This window comes from Taudactylus pleione, unplaced genomic scaffold (genome assembly GCF_031769625.1).
Source record: "Taudactylus pleione unplaced genomic scaffold, aTauple2 ptg000414l, whole genome shotgun sequence".
NCBI lineage: Eukaryota > Metazoa > Chordata > Amphibia > Anura > Myobatrachidae > Taudactylus > Taudactylus pleione.
The window spans coordinates 456,559-470,939 of NW_028284816.1; the positions used below are offsets into that span (position 1 = coordinate 456,559).

General features: G+C 45.2%; 1 protein-coding gene across 1 annotated transcript in view; it reads right to left on the reverse strand.

Moving 5' to 3' along the window:
* The window catches only part of ADAT3 (adenosine deaminase tRNA specific 3), a 35,281-nt gene that overhangs the window by 13,469 nt on the left and 7,431 nt on the right, over window positions 1-14,381 (reverse strand). The gene's annotated exons all lie outside the window — the stretch shown is intronic.

Sequence of the window (14,381 nt, forward strand, 5' to 3'; positions counted from 1 at the left end):
TTTTAGGACATTGCTCCAACATACAGTATTTTAGGAGAAACACGTAAAAGTTATTTATAAATAGATACAGAACTTCCTAATGTATAATGGGATGTACATTACTTAATGCGCATCACTTTATTCATATTTCAAGATTACATATTTATTTTATATATGAAAATAGCAATGAGGTGTGTGATGCCACCTAGTGAGTAACTCTACCTATCAGAAGGCTACAAACTAACACCCCACCACCTTGCTACCCCTAATCCTTTTCCTTCCGGAATCCCTGTTCTGGGTCCCCAAGACATTAGGGGTCATTACATAAGCTGGACCACCATACATTAATCCCTAATTTAAGTCTAAAATTTAGTTTTAAGCCACATGTTTTCCTAAATTTAACCCAAACTCTAAATCAAACATTACCCCTGCTATAAGTCTAATTTTACCAGCAACCTCAGCCCAGGCCCTGCATCTGGTCTTTCCATGTTTCACTCAATCCTATTTAAAAAAAATGGATTGGTCTGTTTGCCTGTCTTTTCATGTATTCGGACACCCCTGTACCGCTTGGGATGAAACCAACGCGAGGTGGTCCAGTTGGATCCTGGCCAGGTTTTAGGGGGGTTAGGGTCCTACTTGGACCTCCCATTGGTGTATGCTGGGCAGAACTTTGACCCAGGGAGCCTGTGCTGAGCCTTCCACTGGATGGATTTGGACAAAAACTTCACAAAGTGGTAATATTGGATCCCATAAGACATACTAGGGGGATTGAGGTCCCGGTCAGACCTCCCGTTGGTGTACGCTGGGCAGAACTTTGAACTGAAGAGCCTGTTCTGGCCCTTCCACTGGATCGGGGATGCCTAACTTAATAACTTGACGATTTTAAATCAGGCAATGCCGGGTACTACAGCTAGTAGATTATATTTACTAAGCAGCAGGTTTGGAATCATATTGGGATTGTAGTGTTTTACTGTCGGGATTGCAAAAGAACCCGCCAAAAACAATTACCTGCTACTGGCAATCGTGTTAGTATAAAGTACTAAACAGACCCATAGTATCTGCAGGCTACTATATAATAAAATGCTAAGGTTCACAAAATCTCCTTCCAAAATGTGGGATCCCCTTCAAAGGTGTAGCCATGTCCTGGTAATGTGGTGTCTGTGTTTATAATATCTCATGAAGAGTAACACAGACCTGGTACTGACCCTAAGAAAGAGGTACCAGATGAGGGACCTCAGTTAATATCTACCTCATATTCCATTCCTCCCAACATTGGAGGTGTGTAGATTGGGCCAGGGGGCATGTCATATAATGGAGGGGTGTAACCGTGTCATAGGGCTGAGGAAAGGGGGTGTGGGCAGTTATGCTGAACTACCACACACACACCAATGTGTGCTATGCAGAGCAGCAGTGAATGGGAATACCACCTACCAGCCCGGTGATTGGGACAATTCGTTCCCGGTGGTGACAGAGGGACAGAGCCCTTAAATATGGATCGTCCTGCTGAAATCAGGATAGTTAGGAGGTGTGCATATTCTGTTACACTGTGGCAGGAGAGTTCATCATTGATAGGCAGCCATGTAATGGTAATGTTTGGTCTGTCTGTAATATCTCATGAAGATAACACAGATATGGGACTGATGCTAATAAGAGGTAAGAGGGTCTCTCAGGTAACCTGTATCTCCATGTTCTGCTCCTCAGTGGTGGTAGCCATGTTTTAGTAATGTAGGGACTGTCTCTATAATAACTCATGCAGCACAACACAGACCTGGGACTGGCATCAGGTGATATACACCCTTCTGTTATAAAGTGTCAGTAGGGTGTGACAGAGGTGGCAGTCACATCCCAGTAATATGGGTTTGTGTCTATAATATCTATAACACAGACATAGAACTAACCCAAATAATGAGGTGCTAGAACATCCCTCAGGTAAGGTAACCTTTACCTCCATCTTCTGCTATAAAGTGTCTGTATGGTTCATCAGTAATGGCAGACACGTCCTAGTAATATGGGATATGTGCCCATAACTTCTCATGCAGGATAACACAGACCTGGGAATAACCCTGATAATGAGGTACTAGGGGAACCTTCAGTTAATATGTACTCAATCTTCTGCTACAAAGTGGCATGAGGGTTTCCAATCGGTGGGCGGTCATATAATGGTCATTTCAGGTCTGTCTCTATTATAATTGATGATAATAAAAGTGATGTGAGACTGATAGTGAGGTAATACAGGAACCCTAGGATAACATGCCAGAGCCAGAGACAAGACTATTATAGGGTTTTACTATGTAGCAGCTAACAGTACATATATTTTTATAGATAATAAGCATTATTATTATTATTATTATTATTATATAAGGCATATTATAAGGCAAATGCTAAAGAACACGTAAAATCGTTATTCCAAAATTATTTTAAAACTAGCTGTTGCCCGTAGCTTCACCCACGATGAAATAGCTTCTGCCAACATTACCGGCTACACGCATGGTGCCACACCTATCTCTTGCATTGATGATGTCAATAAATCTGATTGGTTTCTATGGGCAACATCTCTTCTACAACTCACTTCTAAAACCTCTCACTTTAGTAAATTTACCCCTGAGTGTCTGATTCAGAGGCTGAGGCAGTGCCGATGTTGGCAAACAGACAGACACAGAGGCCCTGATTCAGAGCCGGACGCTCTGACAGAGCGCTCCCTCTGAATCAAGGCGTCTTTTTTTTTTTTATGGATCGGCCTCCTGGTCGCTCGCATTGCTGTGGGTTGCCACCCACAGCTAATGCGAGCGGCAAGGATGATGGTCGCGATGGTCAAGACCATCGCGACCATCGGGCTTGCGACGAGACCCTTGTGGTAGGGTCTCGTGGCCGCAAGCCCCAGAGAGCTTTTGGCTCTAACAGAGGTGAAAGCTCTCCCACTGACATCACTTGTGATGTCAGTGGGGCCGCCCCAGATGGCAGCCACCCCCCTGGCCCACCCACCAAAGGGGGCGTGCTGCCACTCAACAACGACAGCACGCCCCCTTTGGTGCGAGACCCGGAGCGACGGATTGCCGGCTCTGTCGTGCGCATGCGCTTTGGGCCACCATCGACCCGGTTGCGAGCGCTCAGCACTTGCGACCGGGTCTGAATCAGGCCCAGAGTTCTTATAATGTCAGTATAGATTATTTAAAAAAAACAATAACATTGTGGGCCTGATTCAGAGGTAGACGCAGTACCAATGTTTGCTATGTTGAGCGATTATTTGCTACTGCGCATGTGCGTAATGTCCTGAAAACTCCAAAGGGGTGGGAGTTCTCCCGAGTGTATGCATAGATGCACTGGTGCATACGGGATTGCGGGTATCAGAACTGGTGGTACAAGACCATGGACATTCTGGGGACGGCATTAGCATCCAACTCTGAATGAGGACCTGAGAGTGATACCATTACCATTAGCATGTCACATGCATGTAACAAGTGCTGCAGTATGTTCTATGGAACGAATTTGTTCCACCGCTGTTGACATGTAATTTTCTAGCATTACACAGCACATCCTATATGACAGTACACAGCCTAACACTTCATGGGCAATATACTGTTTTTACTCTATTAGATTGTTTCTATGGGCCATATACAATTTGAGGCGAAAACCCGTTTTGGGGTTTTAGTTTTGGGGATAAAAAAAAATAAAAATTTGGGGACAAAGGGGGTCATTCAGACCCACTCGCGAGCAGCAGTACGCTCGCAAGTGGGTCGATGTTCCCCACTGCGCATGCGCACGACGGAGGGAGCTCCGTCGTGCACATGCGCGAGACCCGGCGAGCGAAGGACTTTCCATCGCTCCGGGTCTCGCACCAAAGGGGGAGTGCTGTCGATGTTGATTGACAGCACGCCCCCTTTGGTGGGCGTGCCAGGGGCGTGCCTGCCAGACGGAAGCGTTCCTCAGACGCCTACCGTCTGAAGCCGGCACCACTGACATCACTAGTGATGTCAGTGGGAGTGATTTTGGCTCTGATAGAGCCAAAATCACTCCAGGGCTTGTGGTTGAGAAACCCGACCACAGGGTTTCACTCGCAAGTCCGATGGTCGTGATGGTCAAGACCATCGCGACCATCTTGTTGGAATCTCGTATATGCTGTGGGTGGTGACCCACAGCTATACGAGCGTCCAGGAGGACGCTCCATTTTAATGGAGGAGGGCCCTGATTCAGAGCGAGCGCTCTGGTCAGAGCGTCCGGCTCTGAATCAGGGCCAAAATCCTAAAGTAGCGAAACTTAATCCAGAGGGTTTTCCAAATATGTGGCAGGTGTTTTCTTCATTGCGGGTGAATTTTCGCCTCAAATTGAATACGGGCCTATTTATGAGAGCTGTCAGGCTCAGCAATATTCCTCCTACCATGGGCAATAAGTCTGTAATGTGCTCTTCTGTATGTACACCATTAAGCTATTCCTTCATCTTCCACCAGTACTGTATACTGTATTGTGTAATGCTGAGTAATGCTGATACATGTGGTCACACTCTATTATCATCCCAGCAGGTCACCATGGTACAGAATGGTTACCAGAACCCGGCTGCCTTCCCACATGTCAGTGTGGTGCCTGAAAACCTGAAGGACATCAGCTCACAGCCTGATCACCTACCACCGTACAACCCCCAGCAGCCACAGTGATCCACAGCTGTGACACTAGAGGCCCAATGTCCATCTCAGTGACTTCATCATACAGGGGAGAAGAAACAAGGAGATGGGAATGGCCGTGCCATCTACATTATAAGAATTATTAATTTAACAGAACAATATCAATATATTTTAAAGTATAAATATAAGACATGTTAATGCTCCTATAAATAAAATATTTTACATATAGTTTAGTCATGAAAGTAGTCCCCAAGAACCAATACATATATAGGGGCCTATTCATTAAACTTAAAAATTCTCTGGAGATAATTAGCTTTAGAACTCTCATGGAGTTCTAGCTAATTATAGGTGGAAGTCATCATTCCACCTCTCCATAAGTATCTATTTCGAAAAGCTGTCATTTTTGCGATGACAGCTTTTCGGGAAATAGATACTTTTCCCTGCCTACACTACCTTATCGCATCTGGAAACAGTGCTGCGCATGCGCTGTTACATCTGTAAAACCAGCGCATGCACAGCACTGCCTACAGATGCGTTAAGTTTGTGTACCCCCCCCGACCCCCCTCCCCCCTCCGCTCACCTCCCCTTCCCCCCCGACTTACCTGTCCGCGCAGCAGCCTCCGGCTCCGTCCTGCTGGTCTGTCATGTGGTTTCCCAGCAGACCACATGACAGATTAGAAAAAAAATTATATATTTTTTTTTCTTTTTCTAAACTTTCTTGCGCTCTGCTGGGGAGCACACATGTCCGACCAGCCTCCGGAGCCTGAGGACGGAGCAGAGCGCCGGAGGGACTCGTCGGGGGACCTGCACACGCGGATACAGGTAAGTCGATTCTGCTATTCGCCACCTCACAGTGGCGAATAGTAACTGCATCAAATTCCGAAAATTGATAATTTTCGGAATTTGATGAATACCACAATTTCAACATCCCCATACTAATGTATGGGGAGTGTGGAAATTAACACAGGGGAACTTAGCAAGGAGATATCTGTGATATCTCCTGTGCTAAGTGGCTACATGAATACCAAAATAACGTTATTTAAGGAAAATGTCCTTAAAAACGTTATTTTAGTGTTGATGAATAGGCTCCTTAATATTAGACACAAAATGATATGGTAAGGGTAAAAATATCACTCATTTTAGAATAAGCTGGTCAATAAGACAGATCCCAAAGTTGTTGCCCATGTCACAATACCCTGTGGTAGGTGATATCTCTCTTGGGGGTCTATTTACTAAGCAGTGTTAGGAGGCAGAGTGAAAAGTGATAAGAAAGTGATAAGGTGCCAGCCAATCAGTTCCCAACTATCATCTCACAGGCTGTGTTTGAAAAATGATAGTTGGGAGCTGATTGGCTGGCACCTTATCACTTTTCACTCTGTCTCCTAACACTGCTTAGTAAATAGACCCCTTGGTCTGTGTAACCATGACAACAGAAAGCTGCTGAACCCCGCTGGACTTTTCTGCAGAACTCCAAGTACTGGTTCATGGTTGCCAATGACCTCAGTGCTTATGAAGTATTTCACCGTGATGGAGTCCCAGCTCGTCCCATCGTTCTACTGCCAGCTGTGGTACCTGCTTACTCCATCTGTTACCCAACTTTCAGGTGGCCCACAGACTTAGACCAGCGGTAATTGTAATGCCAAGCCTGTCAGTCTTCAGCAAAAATGTACTTCCTCTGGGATATGGCTCTTATACACACACAAGGGTCCCAAACTATAGCCCCCAGGAAAAGGGTACGTGGATCCCCAATGATTTATGCCGGGCATACGCTATACAATTAGCAGGGCAATCCACCCAATATCACCGGATCCCCCTGATAACTGTGTGTGCGTGCGACCGAGGGTAAAATATCGATCGGTTGGGCATGCCGGATAGTCTAGCATGCCCATCTGATGCATTATTTTGTAAATTAAATGTCGGCCACATCGGGCAGTGTATGCCCAGCCGCGGCCGACAGACAGACATTTCCCCTGTTCCTTCCCATGGCAGGAACAGGGAAATGTCTCCTCCCCAGGGGTGGAGCGCAGATATCGGGGCCAATACACTGTGAGATATGTCACAGAGTATGCCCGTGATATCTGCAGGGTGACAGGCTGCCAGTTAAAATGACTTTCGGTCTGACAGGCATTTTATCTGGCAGTGTATACCCAGCATTAGGATGGTTGATTAGCGCCCAATGTGATCTGCTCTTTGTAGTCTTAGTGGGGATTTCTGAATAAGAAAAATAAAAATGTTTAAACACAAATACATCTAACTTTGTACACTGGGAAGGGCTGAGTAAAACCCAGAATTACCTTGTAGTATAAATCACTGTTCTCATCTATTGTTACATCATTAAGCTGTACTATCCGGTAATAGGAGCAGAATGGAGCACATACATACATACATACGTGCAGTGTTACAGTGGGTGACAGAGTCTTGCAGGCTATTACATCCTAGGGTATCCAGGCAGGGAAATAACACCCCACAGAGGTGCGAGCTAAAACAAGTAAGATTTCTGTACTGTAATGGCTGGAGACCTGCACAGCTGATCGCACAAGGTTCTGATGGAACCTCACCCTTATACCGACCCTAAACTTTATTAATGACAAAGCAATTTATGGAAATGTAGGAATGGTCACAGTGTTGGTACATTGAGCAGGGCTAATGCTTGTATATGCCAATTACTCTGCAGCTCAATTATTAAAATTGTAGATGCCTGTCATTAGACCTTTGCCATTGTGGGCATGTGGGTACGATTATGCCATGAAGATGCCCCATGGTCACTTAGCCGGCGGGATTGCAGATGATCGGATGCTGCGTCCTCGGATTGGTAAAGCATGCAGGAGGTGTGACACCGCCTGCTGCATTACCATATTACAGCTATCGCAGTTGTTAATATGTTAGCAGTTGCGATAGCATATATACGTTCACAGCTGAATCACCCCCTCTGTTCTGCAGTGATCTCTGAAACTCAAGTGGTTTTGGAAACTATACTGATTTCTGTTCTGTAAGTCAGTCTGCCCCTGATATACCCCATTCCACACAGTATGAGAATACGCTGCCTGCACTGTCATTTACTCCTAATTTGCATAGTTATATAGGTTATAGGTGAGGACAATGTAAAAAAATGAAGGCTGCAGGTATATTTCAGGGTCCAGACTTCAACCCGGGCAACGCCGGGTATCCCAGCTAGTTATCTCTGAGTGCCGCCTTGATCAAGCACTATATACAGGGCCGGCTCCAGGGGTCGGAGCACCCTGTGCCAGCCCAGGACAAGGCGCCCTTAAATCGCATGCGGCTTTGCCGCGCTCGTCCAAAATGGGGGGTGTGGCCAATGACCATAGGCCACACCCCCTATGTGACACTATTTGGAGGCGTGCCCGCATGGCACGCCTTTGTTAAAGGTACAAAATTATTAAAAATAAAGTATAAAATCACCTTCAGGCTGTGTGTATAAGGTGTATATGAAACATAAATGAATTTCATGTATGTACACAAACTTAGTTTGAGCCACAAAATTATTGAAAATATTCTATAACATTACCTTCAGACTGTCTCTATAATGTGTATATGAAACATAAGTGCAGTCTGTGATTATATTTACTTCTCATTTCCAAGATATCTCATTATGGTATGCAAATATTCCAAAATACAGAATATTCTGATATCCAATACCCCTGGTCCCAAGCATTTTGGATATGGGAGACTCAACCTTTATATAAAATTGAGAATAAAAAAATATTTGCATGGTGGGGCCTTCATGAAGAGACCCAGCGAAAGGTGTCACCCACCTTAATAAATAGGGATAAGCCCCTATCTCACATATATATGACAATGCAAGGTATAGCAGGCAGCTTATAAATATATTATACAAGGCAATACTACATGTATCACACTGCTGTGTAATATGTAACAGCACAATAGTCATTTGTCAGCAATTTATACAGTTTGTATTGCTAACACAAAACTCTCGGGACTGAACTGCAAGAGGTTTGCTCATCACTAGTAGTGATATATCAGCTGCACTGAGTAACATTACACCTAGCTAAGATAGGACCATGTATCCCAGGTGTATATAATGTATACAGGGAGCCAATGAGACTGGATATGCAGATTACAGGACAGGGAGGCTGAGGATAGTGAGACTTTGGGGACATCCAATTAGGTGCGAATCTGTAAAAGCGATTTTGTTTTATAAAACTAGCAAACATAACACAAACGCGCACTCCAAAGAAATGCGAGGTCCAATTAGAAATGCCTATTCACGCTACTCACAGCGAGGGCGTGCACATTTTTATAACATGCGACTTGGGAGAAGGTCATGAAAAAGTGGGGAAACCATCCTGGACCCCCCAAAAATACTGGAGGTTTTTAAATGGTGGAATATGGCTAATATTGTGCATTTTTAAAATAAAATTAAAATGATAAAAAGCAAACTCTTTTCGGTTAATCACAAACAAATACAAGGAAACCCCCCCCAAAAAAAAAAAAGTAGAAAAAGATAATTTTGTAGAAATTTAAAGTCACTGAATTATTTTGCAAAAGAAAAATAAAATAATAAAAAGCACTTTGGGGTGCCAAAATTAGCAAAACAGTTAATTTTGGCATGATTTGAGGCCATTTGTTTATTTAAACTCCCCCCAAAAAAGTGATTTTCCTCTAGAAAAGCAATGCGAGTCTGGAATTTAATTGCAACTGTAATTCACAGTGCATGTTTGCCGTGAGAACAGCTCGCACAAGTCAAATCGCACCCGATTTGATGGCCCCCATCGTGTCCCAATGAAGATGACAGTATGTGTGAGATGTGACACTCCCATGGCTGAGCACTATTAACTGACTCAACCATTTGTTATATATATGTATTTATGCCCTTATACGTTGTTGGGAAAGGGACGACCTGTTATTGGTCTTTTTATTTTGTAAACCAGATAATGATCTCTGTTGCTTTTTTGGGGCAAGAAAATGACAGTTGATGCTTTGTGTTACCTGGCTCCGCCCCTTTCAGCTGATCAATCTGCAATGACAAACTTACTGCCACCCATAAATTAGGAAACCCCTCTTTTCAACAGTGCTCAGGTCCCCTATTGCTCCCAATGGATGTTACATGCACATGCACCAAACATGTAGCACAGGCACATGGGCAGGTAACTGCCGCTCACATGACAGGGTTCCATGTTGCTTCTTGAATGATGTAGCCGTTGTCATAGCAACCGAGCTGTTTACTCTAAGCAACTGCCACTGGAGGAACAGCAACCGTTGGAGAAGATGGCTGCCATGAAGAGGACGAGCGTCTCCTGCTCCTCTGATGAGGAGGCCTCCATCCTACATGAGAAGAAAAGGAGGAAGAATTTGCCATCCAGCCCAGCGGAGGAGAAGAGCCAGAGTGGAGTCAGAAAGAGGAAGATTTCGGACTCCTCTGAAGAAGAACTAGAGAAGGTCAACATCAGAAGAAAGGGAAAGAAGAGATGGAGGAGGTTCCCGTCCAGCTCGGAGGAGAAGAGTGAGAGTGGAGTCAGAAAGAGGAAGATTTCGGACTCCTCTGAAGAACTGGAGAAGGTCCCCAACAGGAGAAAGATAAAGAGGCGATGGGGAAGGTTCCCGTCCAGCTCGGAGGAGAAGAGTGAGAGCGGAGGTGACGCCCATCATGTAGATGCGGAGAAGAGCGGTAAGGGGAACTCATACACACTATTCCCATACACACACTATGCATGGCTGCTGGGGCCTCTATCCCTACCTATAACATATAATAATAATCCATGTATAAGAATGTCTGGTGCTGGGAAAGGGGCGACCTGGGACGACCTGTTATTGGTCTTTTGTTCTCTTTAAAGGCAGATAATGATCTGTTACTTCCCTGGGGTAAGGAAATGACAGTTGATGCGTTTGTGCTACCTGGCTCCTCCCCCTCAGCTGTGTAACTGTAACGCGCTACGTTGCTGCTATTAGTCGCCCCCCCCTGTAGTTCCTTCTCTTTGCTGTTAGAGGGGAGGGGTGACCAACATTTGGGACTTGCCCCATGGAAGGAGAGGGAAGGCTGTGGCATATCTCTAGCAGAGGGGCAGTGTGAGCAGCGTCAGGATGGGCACAGAACCTGCCTGTACTAGTGTAAATGCTCCAAACCAAAATGTTACAGCTTTGTTAGGAAGATGTTAGTGAAACATAACGTGATAAAAAAATAAAAAAACATACAAAAGACATAGCAATAAATGTAGTCCCTTTACCAGCAAAGTACCAAATTTATTTACACTATGATAAGTCACTTACATCAAAATCTACATTAGTGATATTTACCTTATTGCTATACCCAAGAACACTTACAAATGGCAATATTTGTATTTATTTATAATAAGGAGCTGTGTTACTCAGGGTGAGGGTGTGTATGAGGGATGTAGAGGACTATGAGGAGCTGCCCATGACAAGGAAGCGTCAGGCACTTGCACTGTGGTTAGTATTAGATGCACTGATTCATGTGAATTAGGAGATATGATTATGGGGCAAATGTAATAGCCTGTGAGCTGCAGGCAGCAGCGGGATTTAGGCACTTTAGCCTCTTGATTTAAAGCAGCTATAAGTTAATTGATAAAACTAAACCAGTTTGCCTTTTAAATTATTGCTGCTTTAAACCAAGAAGTTAAATTGCCGAAATCTCACTGCTGCTTACAGATCTCAGTGACAGTGAAGGAGGAATTATATATGATATGAAATCTTAGCCGTTCTGCTCCATTTGAGGTTCCTGTCCTCCCTGAGCTCGCCTTAGGACATCTGGGATACATTATTTAATAGACCAATTATCCCATCAGTTTATCAAAATATTTCTACATTATTGCTGTAAATGAAGTTTAATATTAATATTATGTATGTAGTGTCCAGACATATACAAGTCATTCTGGTTAGTGTAATTGTGTAAGGCCCAGTGATCAGTGGTGTAACTAGGGTATTTGGAGCCCCTTGCAAATTTGAAAATGGAGCCCCCGGCGAAAAATGGGCGTGGTCACTTAAAAATGGGGTGTGTCAACATGGCACACACCCCTTTATCATCACTCAGAACATTCCTATCCATATGCACCTTAACCCCAGTAGTGCCCCTTATACAGTACCCCCAGTATGCAATGTCCCCAGTTGTGGTCCCTCTTATGCAGGCCCATAGTAGTGCCCCATATACAGTACCCCCAGTAGTGGTCCCCTTATACAGCCCCCCATTAGTTCCCCTTATTCAGTGCCACTAGTTGTGGTCCCCCTCAATGCAGTGCCCCATGTAGTGGTCCCCTCTATGAAGTGCCCCCAGTAGTGTTCCCCCTTAAGCAGAGCCCCTTATATAGTGACCCCAGTAGCAGTCCCCACAATGCAATGCCCCCAGTAGTGGTACCCCCCTTATGCAGTGCCCTTTATATAGTGCCCCCAGTAGGAGTCCCCCTTAGTGGTCCCCCTTATGCAGGCCCCCAGTAGTGATCCCCGCTATCCAGTGCCCCCTGTAGTGGTCCTCCCTATTTAGTGCCCCCCCCCAGTGCAGTGCCCCTAGCAGTAAGCCCCTTATATAGTGGTGCCCCCAGCAGTAGTCCCCCCCATGCAGTGCCCCCAGTAGTGATCCCCCCTATTCCCCTGCCCCCTGTAGTGGTTGCCCGGTCCAATGGCGCCCAGGGCACACGCCCTGCTCGACCCCCCTTAGTTACGCCACTTCCAGTGATCACTGTCTGTGTGTAGAAACCCTTATACAAATGTAAATAAATATATATAAAAGAGAAGAGCACATTATAAGTTACAGAATACAGAATTGCCATGCTATACAATATTGTGTTCTTCATTAAAACAGACTTAGATAACAAGATACAAAATACAGTATTTTTTATTTTCAAAACACAATGAGTTACTAATGTTCTCCACCCACCGTATGATAAATCCTCTGACCACTAACCATACGGAGCCCCTAATTATTTGTCCTCTCACCAAGAATCTGGAGACGGCATTAGCCAATGGGGCTAAGCGCTGAGAGGATACAATGGGCCTGTTTCTTAGTAGCAGGTAGAAGCGCAGCAGCGTAAATTTTGCGTGTGACTTGGAATCAGGACCAAATAAATTAGATTGATGGTCTGTAGTATATATCACATGGTGACTTGTCCTCTAATCTCACATTTTCCTGCCATTAGGAACCAGCGGTGCTCAACCAACCAGCCTCGGAGTTGGAGTCTCTCTATCCATCCAGAGACTGTCTTTTTACCACCAGATAGGCCAGGGTGGCTATGGGAAGGTAAGCAAGTCACAGCCCTGCACTGTGCAATAGTGTAACATTCAACCTTCTTTTATTAACTATAATGTGTATAATTTTTGTCTATCATTTCCGTACAGAATCAGTTGTGGATTCTATTAATGTTTCCTTTATTACATGTGGCCCTATTGTATGTGTGACGTGTGTCTTTACTATACACAAAATAATGCTGCTTCACTGATGTGCAACCTGCAAGGTGCAAAACCTGTGACATTATATGAATTATAAGGCTCATGTACTAAACTGTGGTTAGTATGCGGCATTCAGATCCATACTGCCAGGCCCCTCCTGGTACCTCTGGCTGCTGGGTACCAGGGTAATACTCCAATAATATAACACAGAAAGGATTGTATCCATAAGAAGCAAAACCTATTGCCTCAGGAAATAAATGATGCCCTAGAGAAATAAACCATGTCCCTGATTCTATAGCAATAAATCACCTAATCATAAAGAAATAAATGTTACCACCATAACTAATAACTAGTTTGGCCACCGTTCAAGAAAATAAATGCTGCGCCCACAATAAATACTCACCTTACATCTTCCTTCTTTCATGCTCTGATGTAATACAAGGGAGAGATAGTGATCCATGTGGGAAAGAAAATAACACATAGGGGCAGATTAAATTAGCCCCGGGCTGAGTCACACGGTCTGTTCCCCGGGGTAAAGTGTCTGGAGCTATACAACAACAAACCCTTGGTCACCCCACGCACGAGGCAGCAGTTATCCCTTATTCCTGCTAGTACCCTCCAGAGGGTCCCGGGTGTGTAACTGACTAGCACCAGGCACTTTATCCAGGAGAACAGACCACACAACTAAATCTATTGCTAATTGAATCTGCCCCTTGCAATGAATGGCCTGATGCTGAGGAGCACCCAACACTACACATAATAAATTAATCTCCATTGAGCTCAGCCACTTATTAGCCAGGGAGCCAAGCAGGAGCGGCCTCTTACCCTGCTCAGCCAATCACACATAGCAGCACCTGCACATCCTCTGCTAAATACAAGTGGTAGATAATTCAAGTCTCTTTGTGCGAACTGGAAACCTACTGTAGGTACATTTCTGTGACTAATACACACTTAGCAAAGACTGTTCCTGTCTGTACGATTCCTCCCATCAGTGGCTGCCCCCAGCAGGGAGAGGTGCTGAGAGGGGGTGGTGGGAGGTCCAGTGTTCTCCCCAGGGTGTTTTCTGCGGGTTGCCATGGACACGGATGCCGGATGCGACACCGAGCTGCGCCAACATCACACTCTTCACATTGGATGCTCCGTGTCCGCCGACAATAAGGACATGTTAGTGAAGGTTCCAGGTGACGGAACACGGCACATTGGGGAGGGGGGGAGGTGCCGGGCAGGGGACACAGCATTGGGTCAGGGGAGAGTGCTGAGCAGGGGACGCAGGCATTGGGGCAGGGGGAGGTGCCGGGCAAGGGACCCTGCATTGGGTCAGGGGAGAGTGCTGAGCAGGGGATGTGGCATTGGGGCGGGTGTAGTTGTTCATCACAATGCAGGGCGGTGTCAGGCTGGAGGGCAAAGATC